Source organism: Schistocerca americana, chromosome 4 (assembly GCF_021461395.2).
Source record: "Schistocerca americana isolate TAMUIC-IGC-003095 chromosome 4, iqSchAmer2.1, whole genome shotgun sequence".
Classification (NCBI taxonomy): Eukaryota; Metazoa; Arthropoda; class Insecta; order Orthoptera; family Acrididae; genus Schistocerca; species Schistocerca americana.
In genome coordinates this window covers 742,595,582-742,617,107 of record NC_060122.1, presented here as the reverse complement: position 1 = coordinate 742,617,107, position 21,526 = coordinate 742,595,582, and the positions used below count along the sequence as shown (strand labels likewise).

The window sequence follows — 21,526 nt, the reverse complement described above, 5'->3', positions numbered from 1 at the left end:
GAACAGATACCATTGGTGATCTTGCAGTTCTCTAAGAATGAAATTACAATGAATCCAGACCATTAGCTGCTTACATGTATTGATAAATATCAACGAGGACAGTTGAAAATGTGTGCTCCGACTGGGACTCGAACCCGGGATCTCCTGCTTACATGGCAGACACACTATCTGACTCAGCCATTGAGGACACAGAGGGCAGTGCGGCTGCAGCGACTTATCTCTGGCAAGCTCCCCGTGAGACCCACACTTCCAGCTTACTGTCCATACACTACATTTGTAGTGCCCCTGGCCACTAAGCTCATTACTCGGCAGCAGTCAACCTACCGGTTCCCGTAAAAGTTCGGGCAATGTGAGTGGATCTGCACTGAAGAAGATCATTGGCCGATAAGCCTTATCTATATGAAGATGGTATCTGTTCTTTCGAACATGTCTGAAAGAACAGATAACATTGGTGATCTTGCAGCCCTCGGAGAACGAAATTACAATGAGTCCAAACCATTAGCTGCTTACAGGTGTTGATAAATATCAACGGGGACAGTTGAAAATGTGTGCCACGACCGGAACTCAAACCTGGGATCTCCTGCTTACGTGGCAGGTGCTCTATTCTATGTCCCTATTCAATTCAAAGGAAGAAGTAGACACCTGCAAAGATAGTGCATGCTTGCACACTGTCAATGGCTGGGCCAATCCGAGCAGGGTTCAGGACATGCCCCTTGGAGTTCCCAGGCAACACCACTGTATTGTAAATTCACCTTGCTCAGGTGTTGTGTATCTGACGCTACAGTGAGTTTCTAGTGTTACTGGCCAGTTACTGTTGTTGAATCAGATTCAAGTAGTGTTGTCAGCTGATTAATGGTATAGGTTCTTGTTGTGCACTAAAAATAAAGTTCCTAGAAATATTCAATGTACTACTGTTCATTACAGTACTGTCTTCAAAGTATTCATTATTACTTACTCTGGAAAGGGTACCTATTCGTCTGCAGTAGTGGGGTGAACTTGTCAGAGCACCGTACCTCACCGCCCAGGTGTTATTTGACCACTATGTATTTACATATCAAACAATACCATGCACTACTGTAAACTGCCACAGCTGGGGGTGATTAATGAAAGTAGTTTTCACTTTGTGCTTTAACTGAGCTCTCTGATTTTGCTCCTTAGCTCAGAAACAACAATCATCATCAGGAAAAGAAACCAACAACATCCTCTGAATGACTCTTGCCAATCACAGTTCTCCAGCAAAGTAAGAAAAGATTGTGGGGCACTTTACATGACAAATATTTGAAATGCTTCAAGATGAGACACACTCAAAGTGTGTCTTTGCGTGAAACAGCACTCATTTCTGCCAACTAGCTGGATGGTCTTGATTGAATGAAACTGGAAAAGTTCTGACCCATACTAATACACTGGGCAGATTTCTACTTCAAACTTCCAAGAATGAAAATGCCTCAGAGTGATATAATGTATGCCACTAATTACTGAAGTACATACCAGGTAATGGATTCCATACATCCATTCAGATGTTTCTTATGTTATAAGAACTTTACATAATGATGAAGCATAATTCAAGAGCATTTATGAAAGTTTCAGAACAGTAAAATCTTTAGCAAAGAAAAACATCCTTGCTGCCAGTGTGAGAAAAATTGTTCCGTGCAAAAATATAACAACATATGGGCATGTGGTACAATAACTTCACTGCTGGTATCATCTTTAAACAACTAAAGCATTTTAGGAGGAGGAGGAGAGGAGGAGGAAAAGAAGAAGCAGCTCTCTGTGAACTATGTTTATTTCACAGTTCTAATTTTGTAAATTCCTCATTATAATTTTTCAAACATTGGAAAATTCAGCATAGATTGACAGTGTGGCTACAGTTGTCTTAGACTGCAGTCGAGCGTGTGTGTGTGTGTGTGTGTGTGTGTGTGTGTGTGTGTGTGTGTGTGTGTGCGCGCGCGGGTGTGTGTGTGTGTGTGTGTGTGTGTAAAGGCCTTATGGGTGGTAAACTTTATTTGGAACAGTCTTTTTTGTTGTGCCCATCTGCGACTCAGCATCTCCACTATATATACCAGTACAGAAAATCACAGTGGCTTTTGAGAGGGGTACACCTCTTTTCCCAGTGCATGATAATTTGGTTGTTGTTGTCGTTGTTGTTGTTGTGGTCTTCAGTCCTGAGACTGGTTTGATGCAGCTCTCCATGCTACTCTATCCTGTGCAAGCTTCTTCATCTCCCAGTACCTACTGCAGCCTACATCCTTCTGAATCTGCTTAGTGTATTCATCTCTTGGTCTCCCTCTACGATTTTTACCCTCCACGCTGCCCTCCAATACTAAGTTGGTGATCGCTCGATGTCTCAGAACATGTCCTACCAACCGATCCCTTCTTCTAGTCAAGTTGTGCCACAAGCTCCTCTTCTCCCCAATTCTATTCAATACCTCCTCATTAGTTACATGATCTACCCATCTAATCTTCAGCATTCTTCTGTAGCACCACATTTCGAAAGCTTCTATTCTCTTCTTGTCTAAACTATTTATTGTCCACGTTTCACTTCCATACATGGCTACACTCCATACAAATACTTTCAGAAACGACTTCCTGACATACAAATCTACACTCGATGTTAACAAATTTTTCTTCTTCAGAAATGCTTTCCTTGCCATTGCCAGTCTACATTTTATATCCTATCTACTTCGACCATCATCAGTTATTTTGCTCTCCAAATAGCAAAATTCCTTTACTACTTTAAGTGTCTCATTTCCTAATCTAATTCCCTCGGCATCACCCGACTTAATTTGACTACATTCCATTATCCTCGTTTTGCTTTTGTTGATGTTCATCTTAAATCCTCCTTTCAAGACACTATCCACTCCATTCACCTGCTCTTCCAAGTCCTTTGCTGTCTCTGGCAGAATTACAATGTCATCGGCGAACCTCAAAGTTTTTATTTCTTCTCCATGGATTTTAATACCTAATCCGAAATTTTCTTTTGTTTCTTTTATTGCTTGCTCAATATACAGATTGAATAACATCGGGGATAGGCTACAACCCTGTCTCACTCCCTTCCCAACCACTGCTTCTCTTTCATACCCCTCGACTCTTATAACTGCTATCTGGTTTCTGTACAAATTGTAAACAGCCTTTCGCTCCCTGTATTTTACCCCTACCACCTTCAGTAGCTAACCAAAATGGCAATGAAATTTTATCTGCTATTATACATCATTTGTACACAATCACAATTCTGACTATTCTTATGATGTAAAACATGTAAAACATTCTATTTGTCTCTCATTAGAAACTCAGTGAAGTAGAATACTTCAGTTCCTCCCCCCCCCCCCCCCCCCCTCCTGCAACATCTACAGTGAAATAATGCTGGCTGTTTGGTTTTAACTTTCATTATTAACATGGAGACCAATAATAAAGATGAGTAATAATTAGCACACCGTTTTAATCCTCTTCTTATTGACAACACAACGCACCACAGGATTGTATTAGAAGATTTAAAATCAAGAGATACTCAATCTAAAAATTCATTTCATTTCTTTTCTCAAATGAGGTCTGTTCAAAAAATTCCAGAACTCTGTCAACAAAATTTTTCTACACTTACCTTTTACCTATTGTGCATGTTTTCCTTCAAAGTACTCTCCTCCACAATTGATACGCCGCACACAATGCTGTGTCCACTTTCAGAAGCAGTCTTGGTATGCCTCTTGCTGTGAATTTTCTATTATCTCATCTACCATTGCAAATCTTCATCCTTTCAATGGGATCAACTTCTTTTTATTTCCAAAATTCCAAAGGACTAGGTTTGGAGCATACAAAGGATGAGGCAGCACAGTGATTTTGTTTCTAGCGCAATAGTCACCACCAACAGGGATGAATGTGCAGGTGCACTATCATGATGCAAGAGACATTAACCGTCTCACCACATTTCAGGCCACTTCCTTCCCACACATTTTCTCGCAGATGTTATAACTGATCCTGATAATACCATCGATTAACAGTTTGTCCCTATTGCTCAAATTCATGATGAACTAATCCTTCAAAATCAAAGAAAACTATCAGCACGGCTTTGACATTTGATCTGAGCCTGAGGAACTTTTTTTTGGTCATGGAGAACTTTTCCCAAACCATTATAAAGATTTAACCTTGATCTCAACATCGTAAATGTCTCATCACCAGTTTTGTTTCTCCTAAGGAACACCTCATTTTCATTTGCGTGATCCAAAATCTCCTCACAGATTGTGAGTTAAAGATCTTTCTGGTCTTGACTTATGAGCAATGGGACGAACTTGGCAGCAACACAATGCATTCCAAGATGCTCTGTCAGGATTTCATGACATAATCCAACTGAAATGTTACATTCTTCTGCAATCTCTCAGGTAGTCAGTCTTCCATTGGCATGCACAATTTCGCTGACGTTCCTGACATAAGCATCATCGGTAGACGTCGAATGTCCTGTGAACCATTTGTAACACTGAGTACAGCTTAAGCACTCATCACCATAGGCTTCCTACATCATTTGGCGTGTCTGTGTAAAGGTTATCTTGAGTTTCACGCAACAGGCAAGTTGCTCCTCTAACTCTGCCATCCTGCAATTCGCAAACTGTGAGAGACAACATTATACTCAATGTAGCACTGGACAATAAATAATGAACATACAACAATGAAACTTCCAGCAGTCAACATTAAACACAGGCATGTGTGGGATGCCAACTGCGTTTCGTTCCAACATGCCACTGGCATGAAATTATGAATGTTCTGGAATTTTTTGAACAGACCTCATATATATCAAGGCTATGTGAAAGTGCTGGTGCAGGGTCCTAATGTTCATGAGCCTTCAAAACATTCATATTCCATTGTGGAATTGGAGAATTCTGCGTGTTTGCTTCTATGGGAAATGTCTGTCGTTAATTTTTCATTATACATAATCTTAGAATGTGTTTCAGCATTTTCCATGTTGTCAAACACCACATTTAAATATGTAAATACTTGTATAAATTATGTTATTTTTCTTGTTCTTAAATTGTAATACCATGGCATGCTCAGTGTCCTTATAAAAGCGATCTATAGATGAATACTAATTCCACTTCTACTACTACTACTGCATATGAAATTATTTTCAGTGGGCAGTATATGATCAAAACTCTTCGGCAATGACGATGAAAAGCCAAATAAATAGAAAGGCAATCCCATCCACATTTGTGAAATCATGCTACAATGCAGAATGTGTCAAATGATCTACAAAAATACCACATTTCCCAGTCTTTCTGTAGTGCCTATCTGCAACTCAGCATCTCTGCTATATGGTGGGTAGCAACTTTCCTTTTCATAATGCTGTTACATTCCACCCTGGGTTTTCCATTACTAAGTAATGCAAAGTAAGATTTGATTCTCTGATATCTTATTATTTTTCTAAAAGCAAAAAGATCTTTTTATGGCACCAACACATTTTTTTCTTTTTAGATCACAGTTTACAAGGACGACACCCAGACTAATCATCCAATATATTGCACTATTATATGAACATGCCTTCTTTGGCAATACTGAACACTTTTCTGAAAATCTGATATGTAAGTAATGTCCTATGTTCCTGACACCAGCACACCTGCAGCAAGAGCTTGAAGTAGGGGGGGGGGGGGGGGGGGGGGGGAGTTAGCAGGCATGGACGAGTTTCAGTCACTGTTTTGCAGGTACGTACAGTCAGCATACAAGGCCCATTACAGCGTATATACGTGAACAAGGGGGGGGGAAAAAAAAATCCTGGATTTCCCCTTTAACAATACACTTTCTTCCGGATGAAAATACACTTTTTCCTTGTTACGTAACAGTATACTTTTCCTCGGAACTATAAAACTTATCAATCCTTTCAATGCTTGTGGTTTTATACACCGACGTAGAATTTCCCGGCACTTTAGAAAACGAAACTCAGGGAAAAAAACATGTTTTGGAAAGATGTCTGATGTGCAGCAACATGTACACTGCATATTTTCGTATTACGGAAGTGTAAATTTGAATTCCACCGAACACCGCATGTTACTTTCTGAAGCATTGAAATCAAGATTGGGATGCACTTTTGTAAGACAGTCGTAGCTCATGTCAAGTGATCTCGGCAGCCGATGACAGCAGATATTCAGATCATAGGACATGTGATGTAGTCAGTCAATAGCAACATCACTGTTAAGTAGCGCGAACACACAAATAGGAAAAAGTAATGGTTTAAAGTAATATACATAGTGTTGCTACAAGAAATGAAAAGCTTTCACATATAATATTGGTCTCTAAGATTAATAAGCTGCAAGAGAAGCTAAGCTTTCACACATAATGTCGATCTTTTTTGCGCGTGTTACACTTTAAGATACATCACAAAAATGTGCCAGTAAAATTTTTAACAACATAAATGTCTGATCTTCTAGGCTCGGAAATATTCTAAATGATCATCCTCAAAGATTTGATTTTTGAATGAGAGCCAAACGCTCCGTGATTTAAGAAATTTATCGGACATTCGCGCACAGAGTTCATCTTGTGTAAAAGGAAATTTATTTTACTTGAATTTAATTTTCAAACAACCAATCGGAATATTTTCTCGCAACCTGTTAGAAATTGATTCATTTCAGCAGTTGCGCCAGATAAGAGGTGATGTCGCGCTTGGGCAGCTATGATGACGCAGGAAGCCCGTACATTCGTACGTGTAAAAACTTAAAAGATAAATTGACTGCCTCAGCAGAAAGATTGATAAAAGTCAAGTTTCTTTAACAAACCGTAAAAATAACTTAATTGTTGTGCAAAGCGATTAACGCTTGACTGTCGGGAAGGTGGAAACAAAACCTGAAACTAATAACATATTTTGGCCTTCCGTAATTATGTGAATGTATTTGAATTCACTTGATAGCTCCCGGCCACAGAAATCCGTTTTGTTTTCATTTGACGCGAGAGCAATAAACGAAGAGGAAATAGCAAAACCACTTAATATAAACACGGGTCGCGTGGAGACTACCACCTCTCCACTACAACTCAGACTGCTCTGTGCATCAGGACCGGATCTACGATATTTCCAAACCGCGAGAATATTAGATAGTGGCGCTCCCCCTCCCTCGAGCGTTTGAGGTAGGACGCCAAAAATCTTCATTTTGTAGCACATGTATTTCTGAAGATTCTGATGCATAAAACATATGTTCGAGGGAACGTAAGACATGTTATTTGGTCTGTGTGCCGAAGTGCTGTGCCACATCTCTTCACACAGCATTCTTCCATCGCATGTCCCTGTATTTCGCTCTGTGGAATTCAAACGTGTAATATTTTGTAATGGGTGCCATCAAACCATATTCAGGCCAGTGGAAACCAAAATGTCCTGTGGTGCCTCTCCTGCTCCCAGTTGCGGTTTGACATCCTGTCCCCTCTTCAAAAAATCTCGTAGTTAATACTGGATGGGATTATTTGTAACCGGCAGAACAAGAACTCTTCAGAAAATTTGTAGTTTTTGCTGCCTATTAGCTAATAACTTGCTGTTTTGAGTGACATAATACACTATGCAAGCAACCAAAGATCAACTTACGATTCATTCAGAAATCAACTTACAATCTGATAAAAAAATGTTCAAAAACCAACAGAGATGTGTTCAAAATCATATGAGTAATCGATTTTTTTAAATCTCATTTTGTTCGTTTTCGATTGTTGCAACTGCTCGGGGCAGACGTTGCAAGACACCCATTCCAGTTCGTCGTTGATCCATTAACTCAGTTTTTTTTATCACAGAGGGCATCTAACCCTCTGGTCAGGGGGGAAAAAACACACACACAACAGCTACCATGCAGGCTACAATGTAAGAGCAAAAATATGTGCATTAATCTGAATAGACCAATGTGTGCTGGATGCTAGGTGCTATGTGAAACAAGGCCTTTTTTCTTCAGTAATATGAATTTGCCCCCCCCCCGACTGAAACTGCCGCCCAGGGCAGATACCCCAGTTTCTCACAGCCCCCTAGTTCCGTGCCTGTTGCGCATACGTGGATCTGGCAGCTTAGGTGCACCAGTAAAATATTTCCAGATAGCATCTGGCTGCTTGCTGCTATTACTTATATAGCTAACTGCCACACTTCTGTAGCCAGAAGCAGAAGGTGCTACTAATATGCGACTCAACCGCACATGTGCATAAGCTCGCTTGCAACCGCTCAAACGAATCTAATGTAAACAGTTGTGATGTCACGCTCATTGGAGACAATTTGTTGTTACGAAACATTGCATAGTCTTCCTAAAGCATTTGACAAATTTTGCTGTTGGCAGAGGCTTGTATGAGCACTGTGTTTTGTTCTTGTATATGGTGCACTTCCTTTGCAACTTAAGTTTTATTTTCATTTTTTTCCCTCTTGTTCGTGTTTTATTGCTACAGAATTATCCTGCAGCAACGAGATACAGTAATATTCTCTCTTACAGTATTGGTGCTTACCAGTCAAAGTTACAAAAATTAAACTGAAAATTAAAACAATGAAAAATTCCCGAGTTTTTCCCGGTTTTCTCCCGGATGGAAAAATTCCCGGGTTTTTACCAGATCTCCTGGTTGTCCCGGGCCGTATACACCCTGCATTAACAAACATACCTGACACTGTTGTCTGTAAAATACTACTAAAAAAGCTAGAAGTGCTAGGTGTAAGAGGAACAGCAAATGGGCAGCTCCTGTCTTACTTGGAAAACAGGGTGCAAAAGGTGGAGACAGTTCACACACTTGCTGATTACAGATCTTTAGTAAAACAGTTGTCAGACAAGAAACATAGGTGTTCTTCTGGGTAATGCATAGGGTCTAATTCTGTTCTTAATATACATCAATGTCTCATCAGGTGGTGTAAGACATGAGAAAAAGTTCACTCTGCTGAGTGCAGCACCATCATAACCACAGATGAAACACACAGAACTACAACCAGAGAGACCTTCAAGATTGTTTACAGTTGGGTAGTGTGCAATAAATTAACACTGAACATGGAAAAAATAAACAATATGCAGTTTGGCATAAAGAAGGAAAACAACTCTCTCACATTAAGTGTAGATGGTTGGACGGTTGATTCGAGGTCATCGATCTCATCGGATTGGGGAACGATAGGGAAGGAAGTTGGTCATGCCCTTTCAAAGAAACCATCCAAGCATTTGCCTGGAGTGATTTAGAGTACTCACGGAAAATCTAAATCAGGATGGCCAGACGTCCTCCTGGATGTGAGTCCAGTGTGTTAACCACTGAGCCACCTCGCTCGGTGTAGATGGTCTATCTACAGACTTTGTGGCAAATACAAAGTTTTTAGGGATGAAAAGTGACTGACTATTAACATTAAAAGAATATGCAAAAATACTGGCAAAAAGAATGTCATCAGCATGGATCGTCACCTTATGACAGCCAAAGTCTCGTGGTGACATACCGTTTGCATAGACAATCGGTTCTTAGCTGTAGGAATTGTTTCTGGGGACTGAGGGGGCAAAGCAAGGACACAGTTTTTACTCTGTGGAAAGGGTCCTGAGAATAGTAACTGAAAGTAGTAGTTGGACTCATTATAAATAACTGTCTAAGAATCCGGATATCCTTACTGCACTAAGTAAGTACACCTACCAATGTGCTGTTCATATCAGGGAATACATTACGAAAAGCTTGAAACAGCATTTTCTGTGTGTCAAGGTCAGTAGGAAGCAGCTCCTAAACATGGGCAATGCAGGATGTTTAGGGTTTTATGCACCGCACTCACAGGAATGTCCAACATTCGAGCAATTCCCCTTGCACTGCATGTTTTCACACCACTGCTTGAGCCCCCCCCCCCCCCCCCCCCCTTCGCAATGCTGTGGCCACATCTTTAACAGACATAGTATCAAATGCTTTCTTCCCTCTGCAACACTGCACTTTGAATGAACCTATCTTTTCGAATTCTGTAATCATTTTTTCCAGACCATTAGAGGCATCGAATCAATACAAGTAATGGATGATTATACATATTTAAATTTAATCATGGAATTCGCAAGCTGGAAATAAAAAGTGGATAAATTTCAATAGATGTAGATGCAGCAAATCCTTTTTGAAGGTGGTTTTTTAAAAAAATTGTAATACATGATGGTGTGAATTGATGCTACTCCATAATAATGCCCACCCACATTCTGCTAGACTGACAAAAAACACTATACAGGAGCTGAGTAGGAAGTCATTCTGCACAAACCTTATTCACCCATTACCATTACGACACCATATTTAAATTTTAAAATTTCATTGGCAATTTCTTTCATTTTTCTAGATGAAGCATTTTCCTCACAATCCATGATGTTACTGTCAGGTCCTTTATCCAGTTCCTTTGCCACAAATCATGGAATGTGAGGACAATGCTTCTCCTAAAAATGAAAAGTACTACAAATGTGACACAGATCTGCATTTCCTATTCACTGACTTCAAACAAGCTTTTGACAGCATAAACCCGCAAGAACTATAAAGAGTACTGGAAGAAGTTGGTAAATGTGCTAAACTGATAAGACTAATCAGAATGACAATGACAGAGACAAGAGGAAAAGTAAAGGTCCTTGAACAAGTGAAAGGTTTGACTTTATTAAAGGTGTGTAGCAAGGTGATAGTGTCTGCACTGTCCTATTCAATATAGGGCTGCTTAGTGTAGTAAGCAAAATCAATGAAAGAGGCACCATATTTATGAAAACTACCAAGATATGCACATACGCTGATGACATTGCCATAGTAGGGAGAAATATCAAACACTCCAAGAAACATGCCAACAGACACAGAAGCACTAAAAATTGGTCTCATGGTAAGTGGAAACAGAACAAAATACATAGTAATGTCACAAGTGAGGCCAGAAGAACCCCTAAAGACATAAACATCAATGGGAAATGCTACAAAGGGGATACTCCTTTGAAGCATTTCCCATTGATGTTTTCCTATAAGTCATTTTAATGTTTCATTAACATTTTGATCCATTTGTTATAGCAAAGATGTCACAATAGGAGGCAAAAATTTTACGTTAAACATTCCACTTTCAAACAGTTCTGCCAAAGGCTGGGTTGGCACATCATCCAGTAAAATTAGGACTTTTCCCTGTTTATTAATGGCATTTTGACATTTCTTTCTTGTCGGGGATTAAAGTGTTGTCATATCAGTCAATGAATATTTTGGTGCTCAACTTTTTTAGTTTTCATACAGTAAGGTATTCTGATTTTTTTTTTTTAATACACTACTGGCCATTAAAATTGCTACACCACGAAGATGACATGCTACAGACACGAAATTTAACAGACATATGCAAATGATTAGCTTTTCAGAGCATTCACACAAGGTTGGTGCTGGTGGCGACACCTACAATGTGCTGACATGAGGGAAGTTTCTAACCGATTTCTCATACACAAACAGCAGTTGACCAGCGTTGCCTGGTGAAACGTTGTTGTGATGCCTCGTGTAAGCAGGAGAAATGTGAACCATCACGTTTCTGACTTTGATAAAGGTCGGATTGTAGCCTATCACGATTGCGGTTTATCATATCGCGACACTGCTGCTCACGTTGGTTGTGATCCAATGACTGTTAGCAGAATATGGAATCGGTGAGTTCAGGAGGGTAATACGGAATGCCGTGCTGGATCCCAATGGCCTCGTATCACTAGCAGTCGAGATGACAGGCATCTTATCTGCATGGCTGTAACGGATCGTACAGCCACGTCTCGATCCCTGAGTCAACAGATGGAGACGTTTGCAAGACAACAACCATCTGCACAAACAGTTAGATGACGTTTGCACCAGCATGGACGATCAGCTCGGAGACCACGGCTGCGGTTACCCTTGATGCTGCATCACAGACAGGAGCACCTGCGATGGTGTACTCGATGACGAACCTGGGTGCACGAATGGCAAAACGTCATTTTTTCGGATGAATCCAGGTTCTGTTTACAGCATCATGATGGTCACATCCGTGTTTGGCGACATCGCGGTGAATGCACATTGGAAGCATGTATTCATCGCCATACTGGTGTATCACCCGGCGTGATGGTATGGGGTGCCATTGGTTATACGTCTCGGTCACCTCTTGTTCGCATTGACGGCACTTTGAACAGTGGGTGTTACATTCCAGATGTGTTACGACCCGTGGCTCTATCCTTCTTTCGATCCCTGCGAAACCCTGTATTTCAGCAGGATAATGCACGACCGCATGTTACAGGTCTTTCTGGATACAGAAAATGTTCGAATGCTGCTCTGGACAGCACATTCTCCAGATCTCTCACCAACTGAAAACGTCTGGTCCATGGTGGCCGAGCAAGTGGCTCGTCACAATACGCCAGTCACTACTCTTGATGACCTGTGGAATCGTGTTGAAGCTGCATGGGCAGCTGTACCTGTACACACTATCCAAGTCCTGTTTGACTCAATGCCCAGGCGTATCGAGGCCATTATTACGGCCAGAGGTGGTTGTTCTGGGTACTGATTTCTCAGGATCTTTGCACCCAAATTGCATGAAAATGTAATCACATGTCAGTTCTAGTATAATATATTTGTCCAATGAATATCCGTTTATCATCTGCATTTCTTCTTGGTGTAGCAATTTTAATGGCCAGTAGTGTACATCTGGTGTTTCTGGCTTTTCCGATGTGGATCAAAGGCATTTTATGGATCCTGGTAGTGTTTCACAAACTAATATTGTTACTCGCTCTTTACTAGCGTTATATCATGATGCTGAACGCCCACCAATAAGCTAAAAATTTTGACAGTAATGATTTCCAGTTTAATCCAGCTTCATCAGTGTTGTAAGTGAAGTCAATCTCGTAGTCATTTTTTCCAATTCTTTTTTAAAAGACATTTTTCCACCTTTTATTTCCACCTTGCAAATTCCCTGATGAAATTTAAATAAGTATAACCATCCAATACTAGCCACAGATGATTCATCGCCACCTATATTTTTATTTAACTATGATGACTTTTCACAGAGTGGAGAACCAGGTATCAGTTGTCAAGCTGATCATTTTTGTAAAGAGCAACAATAGAAAGCTTCTTCCGCAAGTTCATTTTTAGGTTTCTTCATCACTTCTTGATGTTTACTCCTGTCTTCACTATCAATTTCACATGTTTACTTAAAAACTGAATTGGTGTTCTTCTTAATATCACTCACTGTAGAATTACATCAATGCATCAATAGTGTTTATTTTACCTTTAAGTGATAACACCACTCTCTTGTGCTTTGACATTTTTAAGCACAGATGCAACACGGTGCAGCAATTGGCAATGTCTAACTCAAACAATAATGAAATGTGTGGGGCAGAGATTGCACGGGGCATGGGTAGTGCCAGTGCGACATGCCCGTGCACACATGTACAATATTACAAAGATATTTGCCTGTGGTTGACAACCCGCATAATCAAAAATCTGTATAACTGAATGTCCACTGTAATCTGGAGCTAATAAAGAAAGATTGTACAATAGCAACCAACCAAATGAGGCAGTGCCGTTTTTAAGACACTGACCTAATATTCAAGAGGATGGAGTGTGCTCTGTCCAGACATCTTGATTACATTTTCCTAAATCATTCCAGGCAAATGCTGGGATAGTTACTTCACCAAGGCCACAGCCAACAACCTGTCCTATCCTCATAAAAGCATACTTATATATTCTGTGTTTGAGAAATTTGGTTTCATTGTATCATGATCACAAATCTGGGTCAATTTGAGCATTCAAAAACATTTGTTGACTTTGAGCCATGAAGTAATTTGTTTACAATGTGAAACTTTTAAGAATCTTGAGATTAAATATTGTCTTTCATTAGTAATTGGAGAAAACTATGACTGTAGTTTACATGAACTGTGAGTTTTATATGCAAGTTATGTTTATTTTGAAGTGTACATAAATGAATTTTATTTTTGGAAATAACTTTCTTTTTGTGTGACAATTAGTTTTAGTGATCAAATGTTATGTTATATAACATATCTTTCTTTTCTTCTAGTTCTATTGTATATTCCCTTGTTTCTTATATTGCACATAATCTGTGGTATAAAGCTTGTTTGATTAGTTGGTTGTTTTGGTTGTGGTTTTGCTGTGTTATTTTTTGTAACATGGGCTGAAAATTAATCTTCAATAGTCAAATGTTGAGGAGTAAGATGGAGGATGGTGAATCAACTATTAAATTTTTGCAAATGTTAGGTGTCACTGGGGAATACTCTAAATATCACATACATGAGAATAACATGAAATTGATGAAGGTGTCATGTCTACGTTCTGCCAACAGCTACATGTGCTGGTGTCACCGGGATAATTTGTGGCAATCCATCAGGCACAAAATGTTTGAGAAGTCAAGACTTGGTCTTTACGTTATATGTAGTTACACTGACACGCTAATTTTGTTATCAGTCCTGAAGTAAGTATGCTGTGCATGAAATGGGTGTTGCTAAAAGTGCAGTAACTGTTTGGTTCTCACTCTGTATGCAGATGCATGGGGAAAGGAGTTGCATTTCCTTCTATTCTTGATGGTCCTTGTGAATTTATGGGGTGCAATTTCAATTTTAGTATTGTTAATAATGATACTTTTAGTCATGGCGACAGTTGGTTAACTGTTGCTGTTGTTTGCCATTATGAGAACTTGTAGTAGTGCTCCTGCTGCTGCTGGGTTGGAGAGTTTTGATCCTTGTAATGTGATTACTCATCACACCAATCATATTTAAGTATATGGGATCATTAGGGGGCCAGGGATCATAGTGAAAGTAGATGAGTCGAGCTTTGGTGCGAAGAAGAGTGAAGAGGCATAACTGTTGTTGGCCTTTGGGTTTTGGAGGTCATTATTTCTGATGGGGAGTGTGATAATATTTTTCGGGTTGTTGATAATTGGAGTAAGTGTCCAGAATGAAATTTTCACTCTGCAGCGAAGTGTGCGCTGATATGAAACTTTCTGGCAGATTAAAACTGTGTATCGGACTGAGACTCAAACTCAGAACCTTTTCCTTTTGCAGGCAAGTGCTCTACCATCTGAGCTACCTGTTGTAGCTTATGCAAATTAACACAGCTAAATGAGAGATAACAACTATTTAAGGGACAAAATAAATTTATGATTTATTTGCACAACACATATTAATACATTTGACTACCAAATTATATTACGTTGTCCCATCAACAAACACGGAACAAGTATATTGCACAGAGTATAATGCACTCTGCACATCATATCTTGTGCGCCACTATGCACGCTGGAAAATGCTTGTTCATATATCCCCAACACTCCCCCTTGAACAAATATTTTTCAGATATCCAACATTATACATTTGAGGTTAAACCATAATGTTTCACCAACTTCTGAAATTTGTCCTTGCCGAGAGGCTTGGTTTGGAGATCAGATAACATTTCTTCTGTGCATAGATAACTGTGGATTATATTTCCGTGTTCCACATGTCGTCTTATAAAGTAATTCCTTATGTCAATATGTTTGGATCTTACACTGGTGACATTATTTTTTGAAAGTTTAATAGCTCCCATATTGTCACAAAATACCACAATTGGCTTTAATGTTGGAGCAGATTCTATTTCACTCATCAGTGTACGGATCCAAAGAGCTTCTTGGATAGTGGAGGACAGGGCGATATATTCAGCTTCTACAGTACTCAAAGCAACAGTTCTTTGTCTCTTACATGACCATAATATCAATCCTCTCATTAGTCTAAAACAACTTCCAGTTATGGAGTGTCTGGTGCTTTCCAGCTCATTTCCCCAGTCTGCATCACTGTATTCCTCCAAATTTACATTTCCAGTTTTAGAATATTTTAACTTATAATCAGCAGTCCCATTTAAATATCAGAATATTCTCTTGACTGCCATCCAGTACTTTTCTCTCGAATCACTGCAAAACTTGCTTACGGCATTTGTGGCAAATGCAATGTCTGGTCTGGAAGTCTGTGCTAAGTACAGTAGACTTGCTACAGCTTCCAAATGGGTACACTTTCCTTACATTTCTTGTCATCATCAATTAGTAGCAGTTTTGCATTGTTTTCCATAGGAGTAGAAATAGGTTTACAATTTTTCATATTGAACTTTTCTAAGATCTTCCTTGTGTACAGAGACTGATCAATCCATAATTCTTCTCTGCTGGCGCTTCTTAGAATTGTCATGCCTAAGTATTGATTAATTTCCCCTAAATCATGCATCTTAAATTCTGACCATAACTGTTCTTTAAAAAAGTCCATCTGGCTTTCACTATTGGTTAAAATAAAAAAAATCATCTACCCATATGGCCATGATTGCAATTTCTTCATTGCTCCTTTTATGATATATCCTGGAATCTGCCTTTCACTGTAACATGCCTAGTTTTATCAAACTTTTATGCAAACATTTATTCCAGCAATGGCCACTTTGCTTTAATCCATATATGCCTTCCTTCAACCGCCAAATTCTCCTTTTCCCTTGATAAGGTCGCTTAACTTCATCAGGTGGAATCACATATATTTCCTCTTCCAGTCTTCCATTCAGGTAGGCTCTTTTCACATCCATTTGATGAACTAATAAGTCTTCCTTTACTGTAAGAGCTAAATGGTATCTTAACGATGAATACTTCGCCACTGGTGAGAAAGTTTCATTGTACTCTATTCCTTCTTTCTGGGAATATCCTTTAACTGCCAATCTGGCTTTGAATTTCGGTATTGCACTCTCAGGATTTTTAATACTAAACACCCATCTTGTTCTTAGTGGCTTTTTATTTTCAGGCATGTCAACCCATTCATATGTATTATTATCCACAAAAAATTGCAGCTCCTTTTCAATAGCCTTTTTCCAATCTTGAGCATTTGAACTTGCTAAAGCTTCATCAACTGTGGTTGGTTCATTGTTGATTGTTTGGGCAGCATACATTTCATAATCTGGATATTCTTTTGGTTTTGCCATACGTTAAGACCGCCTTAAACTGACTTCCTCAGTTAAATCTTCTTCTTGAATTTGATTAACGGGTAGCACATCAGCTTCCTCTTTATTCTCATCTTCCTGTTTCAGTTTCCATCTCTGTTTCAGCACTATCGCACATTATGCTTGGTTGCATTACTGTATCATTTTGACTACTTTCCTTTATTTTAGGTCTATAATCCTCCAAAAATACTACATATCTACTGCTTATTATCTTCTTATTTACAGGATTATAAAATCTGTAGCCTTTTGAATCCTCACAGTAGCCAACAAAAATATTTTTTTGAGGTTTTGCATCCCACTTTCCTCTTAATGGTTTTGGAATCTGAACCATGGCTTCACATCCAAAGACTTTTAAGTGCTTTAGATCTGGTTTCTTCCCAGTCGATGCTTCATAAGGTGCCTTGTGTCTCACAGCTTTGGTAGGTGATCTGTTAATTAAACACACTGCTGTTGACACAGCCTCTGCCCAAAAACACTTAGGTAGTATCAGCATTGCTTAACATACTTCTTGCCTTTTCTACAATGGTTCTGTTGGCTCGTTCTGCAACTCCATTCTGAGAAGGACTGTGGTAAATGGTAGTCTGATGCCTAATACCTGTTCCATTCAACTGTTCCTTCAACCATCTGTTTACATATTCTGATCCACTGTCTGATCTAATAATTTTAATTTTCTTCCCAGTCTGCCTTTCGATCTTTTTGCAATAAACGACAAATACATCATTCACTTGATCCTTGCTACTTATAAAATAAACATCTATGTATGTAAAAAATCATCTATGAAAAAAATGTCAAAAAATAGAAGCTACCTCCTAAGCATTTATTCTCCTTAGGTCCACAGAGATCTGAGTGTATAAGTTTCAAGACTTCGGTAGATCTGCTCTGACTCGATTCAAATGGCAATCTAACCTGCTCCCCTTGCAGACACACCTCACACTGAACATTATTCATTCCGTAATTTTCCATCCCAGTTGCCATATTCTTGAGTAAAGTCATACTTTTCGTATTCAAATGTCCAAGTCTCCTATGCCACAAGAAACCTTTTGCAGCATAAACAGAGTGATTTCCTGTTTCAGCAATATTTTGAACTGTATTATCTTTGTAAATACCTCTTACATTACTTGCAGTAGCTACAATATCACCACAAGAGTCTATCACCCTGACTCCCTCTGTATAGAAGATAACTTTATTGCCCTTCTTAACTATTTCACTTACTGACAACAAATTAGTTGCAATATGCTTTACATAATGTACATCATGAGCAGTAACAATTTCCTTTTCCCATTCACAAGCAAATTAAGATCCACTTTTCCTGTGAGTTCACACCCTAACTTAGACCCGTGTGGAAATTCAAATGTCAGTCCTTGACCTCACAGAGCTTTGGTAATATGCACAGATGCTCTTGAACCTAGGAAACATTTGGCATGAGCGTCACACGTTTCATTAAAAGAGTAAAAAACAGAAAATGCCTCCTTACCTTTATTGGTAGTCTTTCTCTCAGGACTACTAGAATTAACATGCTTTCTTTTCTTTTATATTTAACTTTCCATTACACTTTGAAGCAATATGTCCAGTTCTCTGGCATCTGAAAGATCTTATTGGCTTCTTCTTCTTGTACTTAGAGTATAAAGCCGATGCTGTTTCTTTTTCTAAAGCATTATAATCTGGTTCATTCTTCATGTCCTGTAGAATCTTTACTTTAACACTATCCACTGTAATGGGTATTCCCGAACTTTCCAAACCCATAATCATTGGCGAATATTTCTCTGGTAGTCCAGCTAACAATAAAGTTCCAATCCATTCACCCGCAATTTCAAAACCAATATTCCCCAGACAATCGGAGATTGAAATTATTTTATTCACATATTCATCCACACTTTTACACTTATTCAATCTTGTGGTTATCAGCTCACAAAGTAATCCTACTTTTCTGGTTAAACCACCATCTTCTAATGAGTTTTTCAGTTTGTCCCATAGCTCCTTTGCTGCGTAGCCTTTTATATGTGAACATAATTCACTGGATCAATCAAAAGGATTAGTTTCGATTTCACCTTCCGATTCTTAGTAGCAAAACTTCATTCTGTAAGTGCCAATTTACCGTTTACGACATCCCATAAGTCATCCAAGTGCAAATACGCCTCAACAGCAAATTTCCAGGTTGTGTAACTTTCGTCAACTTTATACAAACTTCCGCGCACTTTTTGTACAAATACACGTCACCTTAAAGCTTATTATTTCTCTTTAATCCAGTAGCTGGGCCCATAACCTATTGTAGTTTATGCAGATTAATGCAGATAAATGACAGATAACAACTATTTAAGAGACAAAATAAACTTATGCTTTATTCGCACAACACATATTAATACATTTGACTACCAAATTATATTACGTTGTCCCATCAACAAACACAGAACATGTATATTACACAGAGTATAATGCATTCTGCACATATCTTGTGTGCCACTATGCATGCTGGAAAATGTTTGTTCACATATCCCCAACACTACCCTGTCACAACTCATGACCCATCCTCAAGCTTCAGTTCCACCAGTACAGAACTAGCACTCCTGGAAGAAAGGATATTGCAGAGACATGGTTTAACTACAGCCTGGGGGATGTTTCCAGAATGAAATTTTCATTCTGCAGCGGAGTATGCGGTGGTATGAAACTTTCTGGCAGATTAAAACTGTGCGTACTGGTGGAACTGAAACTGTGAGGACAGGTTGTGAGTTGTGCTAGGGTAGCTCACACAGTACAGCACTTCCCCACAAATGGCAAAGGTCTCGAGTTCAAGTCTTGGTCCGGCACATAGTTTTAATCTGCCAGAAAGTTTCATATCAGCGCACACCCTGCTGCAGAATGAAAATTTCATCCCCCAGACTGTGGCTAAGCCATATCTCTGCAATATACTTTCTTCCAGGAGTGCTAGTTCTGCAAGGTCTGCAGGAGAGCGTCTGTGAAGTTTGAAATGTAGGAGACGAGGTAGAGGGGGGCTACTGAAGCTGTGAGGATGGGTCATGATTCGTGCATGCAGTGTGTTTTCACTACATTAATAGACAAATATGTAGGGGCAGTAGGGGATATATTCAGCTTTTCATGAAATATGATATTGAATTAACTCTCTACTACATTACTTTTTAGGAGATCAATTTGTGTCTGACACAAAAAATACTACAAGAGATGTGAAAACATAATATGTGCTATCATTAAGCATTATTTTACAGAGCTAAAAAATCTGAATAGGTGCGATCTAAGTGGCAGAAATAATTCACTCTTCCAGCTGCTTTTGCGTGTGTTTACATACACTTGACCTTCAGCAAAGGTTATCGATTTTGAACTGTTTCTGCCAACATAATGATGTTAACTCAGTCTAACTCAATGCAGACACACTGTGTGTGTAGCCAGGCAGTAACATTGTGCATATACAAGCAATTTTCTTAATTTTATATGTAAATTTACACCATGAAATAGAGGCTTAAAGACTACGAGACTTGAGGCTATATCAATACTATACAGGGATACTAGAGGGGTGGGGAGTGTAAAATCTGTTGTTTGGAGAGGTGAAAGGCCATAGTCAATTTTACATGCTGACCTTGACACGAACTGTTAGCAAAACAGTATTCCAGTGTTTCTGTCTGGGTGGAGAGAGTGAGATTTGGGACGGAGTCCTTTCATCTATGGCACTGTGTTCTGTTAATTGCGGTCTGTGTTCTCACTGAGTCTGTGTTTTTAAATTAGACGGCGAATTCCATTATTATATTACTGTTCACAATTTGTTCTTTATTGTGTTGTATATTTTATCATTATAGCGATTGTGCAGTGGTTAGTTTAGAATTTAGTTTGCCGCCACCCCCTCACCCACATCATTTTCCTGCAATAGTCCCATTAGCATCAACATTTATTATTTAGAATATGTATGATTCAGCACTTTTTGTTTATATTTTGTTGCTGAGATAATGTTTAAGGTAGTTGGCTGCCACTTTGAAACCATGTTTGACTTGCATCCTGGGACTTCATGCGGCATCAATCAAAGCTGGCATATGGTATCAAAACCGCTGGTTTATCCACAAACCTTATATCACTGAAAGCTGATTTCTGGAGGAATGAATAAATAAATAAAGATGAGGAGGCATACCATACCAAAAAGAACCCGATTCACTTTTCTGTGATTATAAATATCTATTCATCACATGTAACATCTGTGAAAGACCCCACACTGTCATAGGCCCCACAATAACAATGCTCAGGTTCTCAGGATAAAATAAACAATGAAAATACTGTTTAGGATCATGTGCACATGATAATGGAGAGTATGTATTTTGGAACCTCTGAAGGACACCTGTGTCATTACAGTAGGCTGTTGAATTAAACCGCATTTTATGCATGAACTCATACAAGAATTTAATTTAGATGTTTCCTTCCATTTGGGTCTTCTGTGTATTATTTTGAGTCTGCATCATAATACTGTCAACAGTGATTACTTTTTACTGTTAACAAAGCTCATCCAAAAGCCATTGACTTATATAAACTTTCACCAAATGGCATATGCCATTAGACAGAACAGTGGGATATCCAGAATATACCCACAGTCTGACAGCTACTCCTTTATCGAAAATAATTTACCTTGGTGATGCTTTTGTGTGTGTGCGCGCGC

General features: G+C 39.1%; 1 protein-coding gene across 3 annotated transcripts in view; it reads right to left on the bottom strand.

Moving 5' to 3' along the window:
• LOC124612320 (ubiquitin-conjugating enzyme E2 G2) overlaps nt 1-21,526 on the bottom strand; it is a 44,280-nt gene that overhangs the window by 21,927 nt on the left and 827 nt on the right. The gene's annotated exons all lie outside the window — the stretch shown is intronic.